This window comes from Arachis hypogaea, chromosome 13, assembly GCF_003086295.3.
Source record: "Arachis hypogaea cultivar Tifrunner chromosome 13, arahy.Tifrunner.gnm2.J5K5, whole genome shotgun sequence".
NCBI classification, from domain to species: domain Eukaryota; kingdom Viridiplantae; phylum Streptophyta; class Magnoliopsida; order Fabales; family Fabaceae; genus Arachis; species Arachis hypogaea.
The window spans coordinates 6,473,374-6,481,608 of record NC_092048.1 but is presented as its reverse complement, the minus strand read 5'-3'; positions in this window follow the sequence as shown (position 1 = coordinate 6,481,608).

The window sequence follows — 8,235 nt, the reverse complement described above, 5'->3', positions numbered from 1 at the left end:
ATACTTCCAACATAACAAATAATAATCTCAGATAACTATTCTATTCTACTCTAACAACACACAATAAAAAATTATTAATAAATTATTAATCATTTATTGAATATCTATATTTAGGATTGGCAATGGGTAGGGTATGGTAGGGTTTGGACTCTACCCTAACCCTACCCTACCCGCGGGTTGAGAATCTCTCAACCCTAACCCTACCCGCACCTTAAAGTTTTAAACCTTACCATACCCTACCCTCTGCAGAAATATCAAATTTTTTCAAAGTAAATATAACATTCAATCATTTCAAATTTTATACATATAAATAACATAAAAAATAAAAAACTAATGCTCTAAATTACTAAATTAACTAACTAGTTTAGTGGTTGTTCACTTATTGTAAGTCATTACATAAGGGAGGTTGTAGGTTTAACTCTCACTTCCTTCACTATATACCTAATTTTTATAAAATACGTGTTATATATGAGGTGCGAGTAGGGTAGGGTAGGGTACACCCTAAACCCGTACCCTACCCTACCCGCAGCGGGTCGGATAGCCTACCCTATCCGAACGGGTTAGACCGGGTAGAATATCTGCGAGTAGGGTATGAATTGCCAGCCCTATCTATATTATACTCATAAGAAAAATAATTAGTTCAATAATTTTGATATATCTCCTATATTATACTCATAATAATTATTTATTGTCATACCTTAATAAAAATTATTACTACAATTAATTTATTACTAATAATTAATACTACTCAATTTATTTATTATCAAATCTATAATCTTAATAAAAATTATTACTAAGATGATTTAGATTATGAAATGAAATATGAAGGGATTATTATTATTATAGAAACGTGCAATTATTATTGTTACCATTATTCTTTTTTTATTTTTTAGGCTTTTCATGAGCATCAAGAGGTAGACCCAATAATCCAAGCTTAGCTTACACGTCATGCATGTGGCTATTCAAGTTCACAAAAAGTGGTCAAAAGATTACGCTTTGACTTGAACTTTGGAGGGTATACCCGAGGCCCTTGTCTATAGTTACATAGTTTCATCCTCTCTGTCGTCTTAAGCGCCAGCATACGTACAAAAATACAAAATTTTGTTCCGTAAAGTGTCTTGTGTCTCCTTACCGACTTACGGATTTTTTATTTAAATAAATAAAATAAATCTAATGATCAAAATAAATAATTTAAAAATTATTTATTAATTTAAATCTCTTAGTCGCATGTATCTCGTTTACAAAATAATCAAGAATTTATTTCTCATTTATTTTCTTTGTTTCATTTTATAATTGATTTAAAAAAAAAATCAATCACTGAGTTATGTAAGTCTTTTCTTTGTTTGGATATTAATCTGACAAGGTTGTAATCTTGAAAAACGAATATTTAATAAAGAGAAGATTGAGATTTTTGTCTTCTTTTTCTTATTTTATTCTATTTATGTCAGATATTTTATTTAATTATTATATATTTTATGTGTATCCTTGTATAACTAAGTTTTTAAATTAGTGGATGATCAAATAAAATATGTATTCATATAAAACTGCAATTATTATTATTGTTATTATTATTGTTGTTATTTTTATCAATTTAAGTAAATAATGAATTTAGAGTCATTTAAAATTGACGTGGCCCATATTAAAAATCTAAAAAATTAAGAATAAATACGAAAATTATCTTTAGCTCTTTTCTAATATATATCTAATAGATAAATAGATTGTGAGAAGATAATGTAATTATAAGAGAGATCTTTTTTTGTACCTAGTAAAATATCTCTCTATATTTTCTTACTTTTATCTGTTACAATTTTTTGTTATGCAAGTCTTTGGATAAATAGTACACCAAAAACTGTAGAGATAATAGTTATTATGCACGGTATTAATTTCTATTATTAATTAGATTATTTTGTGAAAATAAAAATAATAAAATTATAAAAAAATTTATTTACAATATCTATTTTAAAATAATTGATAATTTTATCAAAAATTGGGATAAAAACAACCTAAAACTATTTATCTCATTTTTAACCGTAACTATTTAACTATCAATTTGAATAAAACATGAAATCAGTTTTATTTTTCTTTAAAAAAAAAAGAGTGAGAGTGTTAAAATTTAAAAATTTGTCATTTTTATGAAAACAAAACAAAAAGAAAAGTTAACAAAAATTTCTTTCTTTTGATTGAGTTTTTTGTCCTAATTTTTGGAGCGATAATTTTTTTTTGAGACTTTTTTTTATGTATTTATCTCTCTGTTTATTATTCTAAGTACTTTTTGTCTCTATTTTTTTAATTTATATGTAAAGATACAATCCAAGAAAAGTCTCAAAAATCATTTCATTGTTATTTTTTTATTAATTGCCCTAACATGTCTAATTAAACATACAAATATTATGAGTTTAATTTTATTATGTTATTTTAGTATCATATATATTTATATTATTATTTAATTGAATCATTCTTTTTAATATAATTATATATATTGATATTATATTAATACGATATATATAATTAAATATAAAAATAAATTATTCATAGGTTTTTAACTATTGAAAACTTAAGACAACTTATATACCTTAATAAAAAAAAAACTTATGAATCTCACAGAGATTTATAAATAATTAAATTTTGCTACAACATAGGTATCTTTAAAAAAGTAAGCAAGAACTCATTTTTCATTTATTTTCTTTCTCTCATTTTATAATCGATTTCAAAAAAACAAAATATCAATTAGTGGGCTATATAAGTCTTCTCTTTGTGTAGATATTAATCTGGTAAAGTTGTAATCTTGGAAAACGGATATCCAGCAAAAAAAAAAATCGAGATTCTTGTCTTCTTTTCCTTATTTTATTCAATTTTTGTCAGATATTTTATTTAATTATTATATATTTTATATGTATCCTTGTATAGCTAAGTTTTTAAATTAGTGGGTGATCAAATAAAATATTTATTCATATAAAACTACAATTAATTATTATTATTATTATTATTATTAAGTAAATATTTCATTTAATTTGTCAATTTTGATCTTTGCAAAAGCTTAATAATATTTATATTTTATTTGTTATTTTTTACATATATATGAGTTTAATTTTAATATAATTTTTTTTGTATAATTATCTAATTAATTAAATTCATGCATTTATATGTCTTTTTAAGTAATGATTGTGAAAATTAATTATTTTTATTAATATAATAATATATGATTAGTTATCTATAAATTTTTTACACTAAAAAGAATAAAAGAGATATGAGATTATGTAATAAGAGATAAAAAAATTGTATAAAGTAAATGTTGATTTATATAAAGATATAATAAAGAGTAAATATAAAATATGAGAATAAATTAGAATTTAACTCAATTTACACCTATTAAAAAGAATTTATTAATATTGAAAAGATATAGTAACCTATATAAAATTAAAAAATAAAAAATATGAAAAATAATATTTAAAAAATTCTATTACCATTGAAAGTATAGAGTAATTTATATAAAATTAAAACACAAATAAAATTGATATATTACGTATCAAATATAATTCAAAAATACAAATATAGTCGAATGGTAAAATTTCTCTTTGTCAAGGAGAAGATGCGGGTTTAATTCCCACGCCTAGTTGATTACAATTAAGAAAATTCTGTTCTTGTTGTTGCAAACATACGATTTATGCAGAGATAAAGAAATAGAAAAAAGGATTGTTTGTGTGTCACTTTGTCAACAAAAAATATGAAGAATGACACATAATCTAATATTTATGTAGATATATTTTCTAATTTATATATAATCTAATTTAGATTATATATAACACAATAGATAAAATAAATTTTATTGTATAAGTATATATAAAAAAAAATCCTTTTGTTAAAAAATAAAATTTTCGGGATCAGAATAAACAAATTATAGATAAATTTAAGCGCATCTTTTCGTATGGCAATAAAAAACTATATCAGAGACATGGCAGTTCCAAAGACACGCACCTCGAGATAAAAAAAATCAAAAAACTCTTTAGAAAAGGAAAAGTTTTTACACAGTATTGAAAACTTATTCATTAGCGCAATCAATATCTACGAAAAATTCAAAAAAAATTGTATAAAATATACAAACGTTAGAATACTCTGAATTAGCTGGATTCTATTCTCTAATATAATATAGAATTTGTATATAATATTAACTAAAATAATTTTAAATAATTATATTTTTTAATAAAGTAAAAAAATAAAATTTTAGAATTATTTTTATTTAATTTTAATAGAATATTTAAATAAAAATAATTCTATTAAATAAATTTTTTTTATTATAACTCATATAAATAATAAATATCTATTTTGGAATCTATTTATTTTATAAAGAAAAAATATTTTAATGGAATACTAAATTGGTGATCCAAAAATAATCAATTTTTGAATTTCAAATCCTGTCATCTCTATCTCGAACTAATAGTTATCGTAGGAGAAAGGAATAATTGAGACCGATTCAAATCGGAGATACATATATATCAATATTTATATATAGTATATGATATATACAGGCAAGACGTGTTGGGATCACTTAAAATTTAATAATATTTTATTAATATAATATTATTATATTATTAAAAAAATAATAATAAGCGCTCTTAGTTCAGTTCGGTAGAACGTAGGTCTCCAAAATCTTACCGAGATTAAGCAATAGTGGTAAATTTGACCTCGTGAATCACTTCGTCAGTATTGTAAAATTCTAGAAAAGAATAGTAGAATCTTAGAAAGTTAAAAATGAATCTAAAGCTACTTAAAATTGACGTGACGCCATATTAAAAACTTAAGAAGTTAAGAATAAATACGGAAATTACCTTTAACTCTATTATAATATATTACTAATAGATAAATAGATTGTGAGAAGAAAATATAATTATCCAAAGGATCTTTCTTTATACCTAATAAAATGTCTACTATATTTTCTTGCTTTTATCAGTTACCTTTTATCAGTTTATGTAATTATCATATTAAAAATAAAATTGTGAAAAAAAATTATAATTATATATATTTTTTGATAAATCTTTTAAAAAAACTAATTCTGATAATTATATGTTAATTATTTTTATAGAATAAAAAAAATTATCTAAAATTCGGCCTCTCTATATTAAAATTTTTGGATCCGTCCTTTGAATATCTTTCTTTTCTAAACCAATCTTAAAAGTCTCAACTCAAGATAGAAAATTACAAAAAAATTTTCTATGAATCTAATAATCCCCTTTGATAATGCCATAAAAAAATTTAGATTACATGGACTTAAATCCAACTAAGCACATTCAACATATTTTCCATTTTTTTAGTAACTACTACCCACCAAGTACCAACATTATAAACTGCAACAATTTTATGACTCACCAACCACATACATGCATATATTACATAAAGACACCTTATATTACTAAGTATCTATATCCTTTATATATATCATTTGATTCATGAACTCCATAATTGTCCATCTACTACCTTTATTTAAAGCAACCTACTCCCATGGTCGGAACCATTTGTACTCCTTGTATACCACTTTCATATGTTAAAAAATATGGATTTTATTCTTTGTTTTGTTTCTGAAAAATCGTAATTCCTAGCTAATGTCATTTTTTTCTTCAATCCATTTAACAATATTTTTATAATTAACTATCATTTGCTATGGCACCAACTTTTTCAAATAAAAATTGAATTGCATCTTCTAATTTTTTGAGTATAACCTCTCCAGTCATGTTTGCTCTTATAACATCACCCCTAAAGTCTTTTATCTCTCCCAGTTACTAATCAAATAACCTTCAACTACAAAACAATTTAAACTCTGTTGTCTCTATTTATACTCTTAGTTGTTTTGAGTTTTACGAGACTTTACTCGATAAAATTTATAGACTTGTCCTATAGTTTTTGTGGGGTCAAAAGAATGCAGTAGTAATTGAAAGATAATCAGCAGACCAAAAATTTAAGGTAAATTAAATTTTGATTTAAAAGTATTTAATTTAACCCTCTTTAAAAAATAGAACTAGAGATTGTAAATTAAGTAGCACTCACTTTTTTTGAAGTATATCAAAGTAAGTATTTTAGGTATTGTACATTCTTAAAGGCTGACATTGGAATAGGAGATTGGAGGAGTTTGTTAGAAGGTAAGAAAACAATTGAACCCCATCAAAAATTATTGTCGCAAATCCCAAATCAAAAACTTATCTAGATTTTAGTTTTAATTGTAGCAGACAGATAATGAAAACGCCAAATAATTCAACTTTTTAAACACAATTTGGCACAAACTATTCTTCAGATTCTAGACTCTATCTCGGATGAAGAAGACATACTTACCAGGTTAGAACTTGCAGTACTCAATCTTTTCAGCATATCCATGGGCTTACCAGCCTTTGTATCTCTCATTAGAGCAATTATCAGAGCAGTGTAAACAAATGCTGTTGTACTCTTTAACTTGGTAACTGAGATGCCAACTAAAGAATGAAAAATTTCTATGAAAAATTTACAATGTTAACCAATGTACCCAAATATAATCAATCAGAATAATCAATTACTCATGGGATAATCTCTGCGAAGAGAGTGATGATATTGACAATGGTGTTGATGATAATGATCATGATAAACTTCACGAGGAGAGAATATATTCAAACTATGAAGCAGAAAGTATTGGAAATTTTGCACTAGTTTTGTTTCAACCATCTACTTCCATTAAAGAGGAAGATGTTTCATTCTGTCCACCTACAATAAGGAGGGAGGTTTTGTGGTGCTTCACCGACAGAGAATATATTAAGAATGTTGTCAACAAACCTGCTTTACATGAATCATATACTGACGTAAATATGAGAGATTCATCTTGCATGTCTTGTGAGGAAACAGAACCCACCTCCACTAAGCAAAGCATCGACAGGAACCAATACCTAGCCATCCAAGATGCTTGTGATAAGACAAGTATGCTTGCATATAATGTTAGCTTGTAGGTCATTTATTAAAACTGACTGCGTTTTCTTTTCTTTTGTTTTCGTTTCTTTTTTTTTTTCTTTTTCTTTTTTTAAAAGGAAAAGAAAAATAAGCAAGACTTTTGCATTTTACCTGTTATGATGATGAAAATAACTTTTCTATTATTTCTGCTAATTTGGTGATAGCATGTTGTTTTACTTTTACCATATTACTCCATTTTATAATATGTAATTTTCAATTTTTCATCCATTACTATTTAACACATTTGATCAGTGTTTGCATCCTGCTATGAAAATTGTGTTATTGTGTAGTCAATCTTGATTTTCTCTTTTCTGTTTCATATAGAAACGGAACTTTCCTCATCTGGGAATACAGAAAGTTCAGCTGTCATTCAAGAAGTTAAAGAGCTGGTTCCAGCCCTTCCAGATAGGTATTTTTTTCGTCCCTCGTCTATGATGTATTGATGGCATTACTTTTAAGTGTTGTCAACATACAATGTGATTTTATTCACCTAGACGATCCTCTTCTTGGAAACTTCTAACAAGCCGAATTTGTGTATTTCTTGTTAACTAATGTTATGTGAACTGCATTACTATGGAAAAACGGAAGATATTGATGAGCTGCTGTTTCAGACTAAAAAGCTTCTGCTCAACAAAAGCATTCTGAAATGATTTCTCATTTGAATCAAGCTACTCAATAAGAGTTTGTCTAGTGTTTTCTACATATGGCCCTGCAATTAACTGCAAGCAGCATATTTTTCCTCTGCGTGACAATTAATCAATAAATTTTCTGTTTTGGAATTGGGCTTGGAATGCCACTGAGAAGAGAAGTAATGTGCGAACACCTTCCCCTTTGAGTAGTCTTTATTTTGTTCATCCACCGTTAATTTATTTACTGGATTAATAAAATAGATAGATACTGTATAAAATATATAATTAATTTAAAATTTAATATTATATAATTAAAAATTTATACATAATTTTTTTAAGTAAAATTATAAAAATACTCAATTTAAATTTATTTATTTGATTTTATATTTTGTGTTTTTATTCTTTTAAGTAATTATTTTTATTTATTTATTTTTCTAGATTATATTTAAGTATTATAGTACAAATATAAAACTGTTAGATAAAATACAATTTTAAATATAATATTACAATAATTGAAATTAACATTTAATTTTTTTATTTTATTTTTCATGATTCACAATAAGATTATGTATTTTTAATAATATTAGAATTAAATGATATTAAAAAATGTAAATAGTTGAAATGAAAAAGAAGTGATATATGG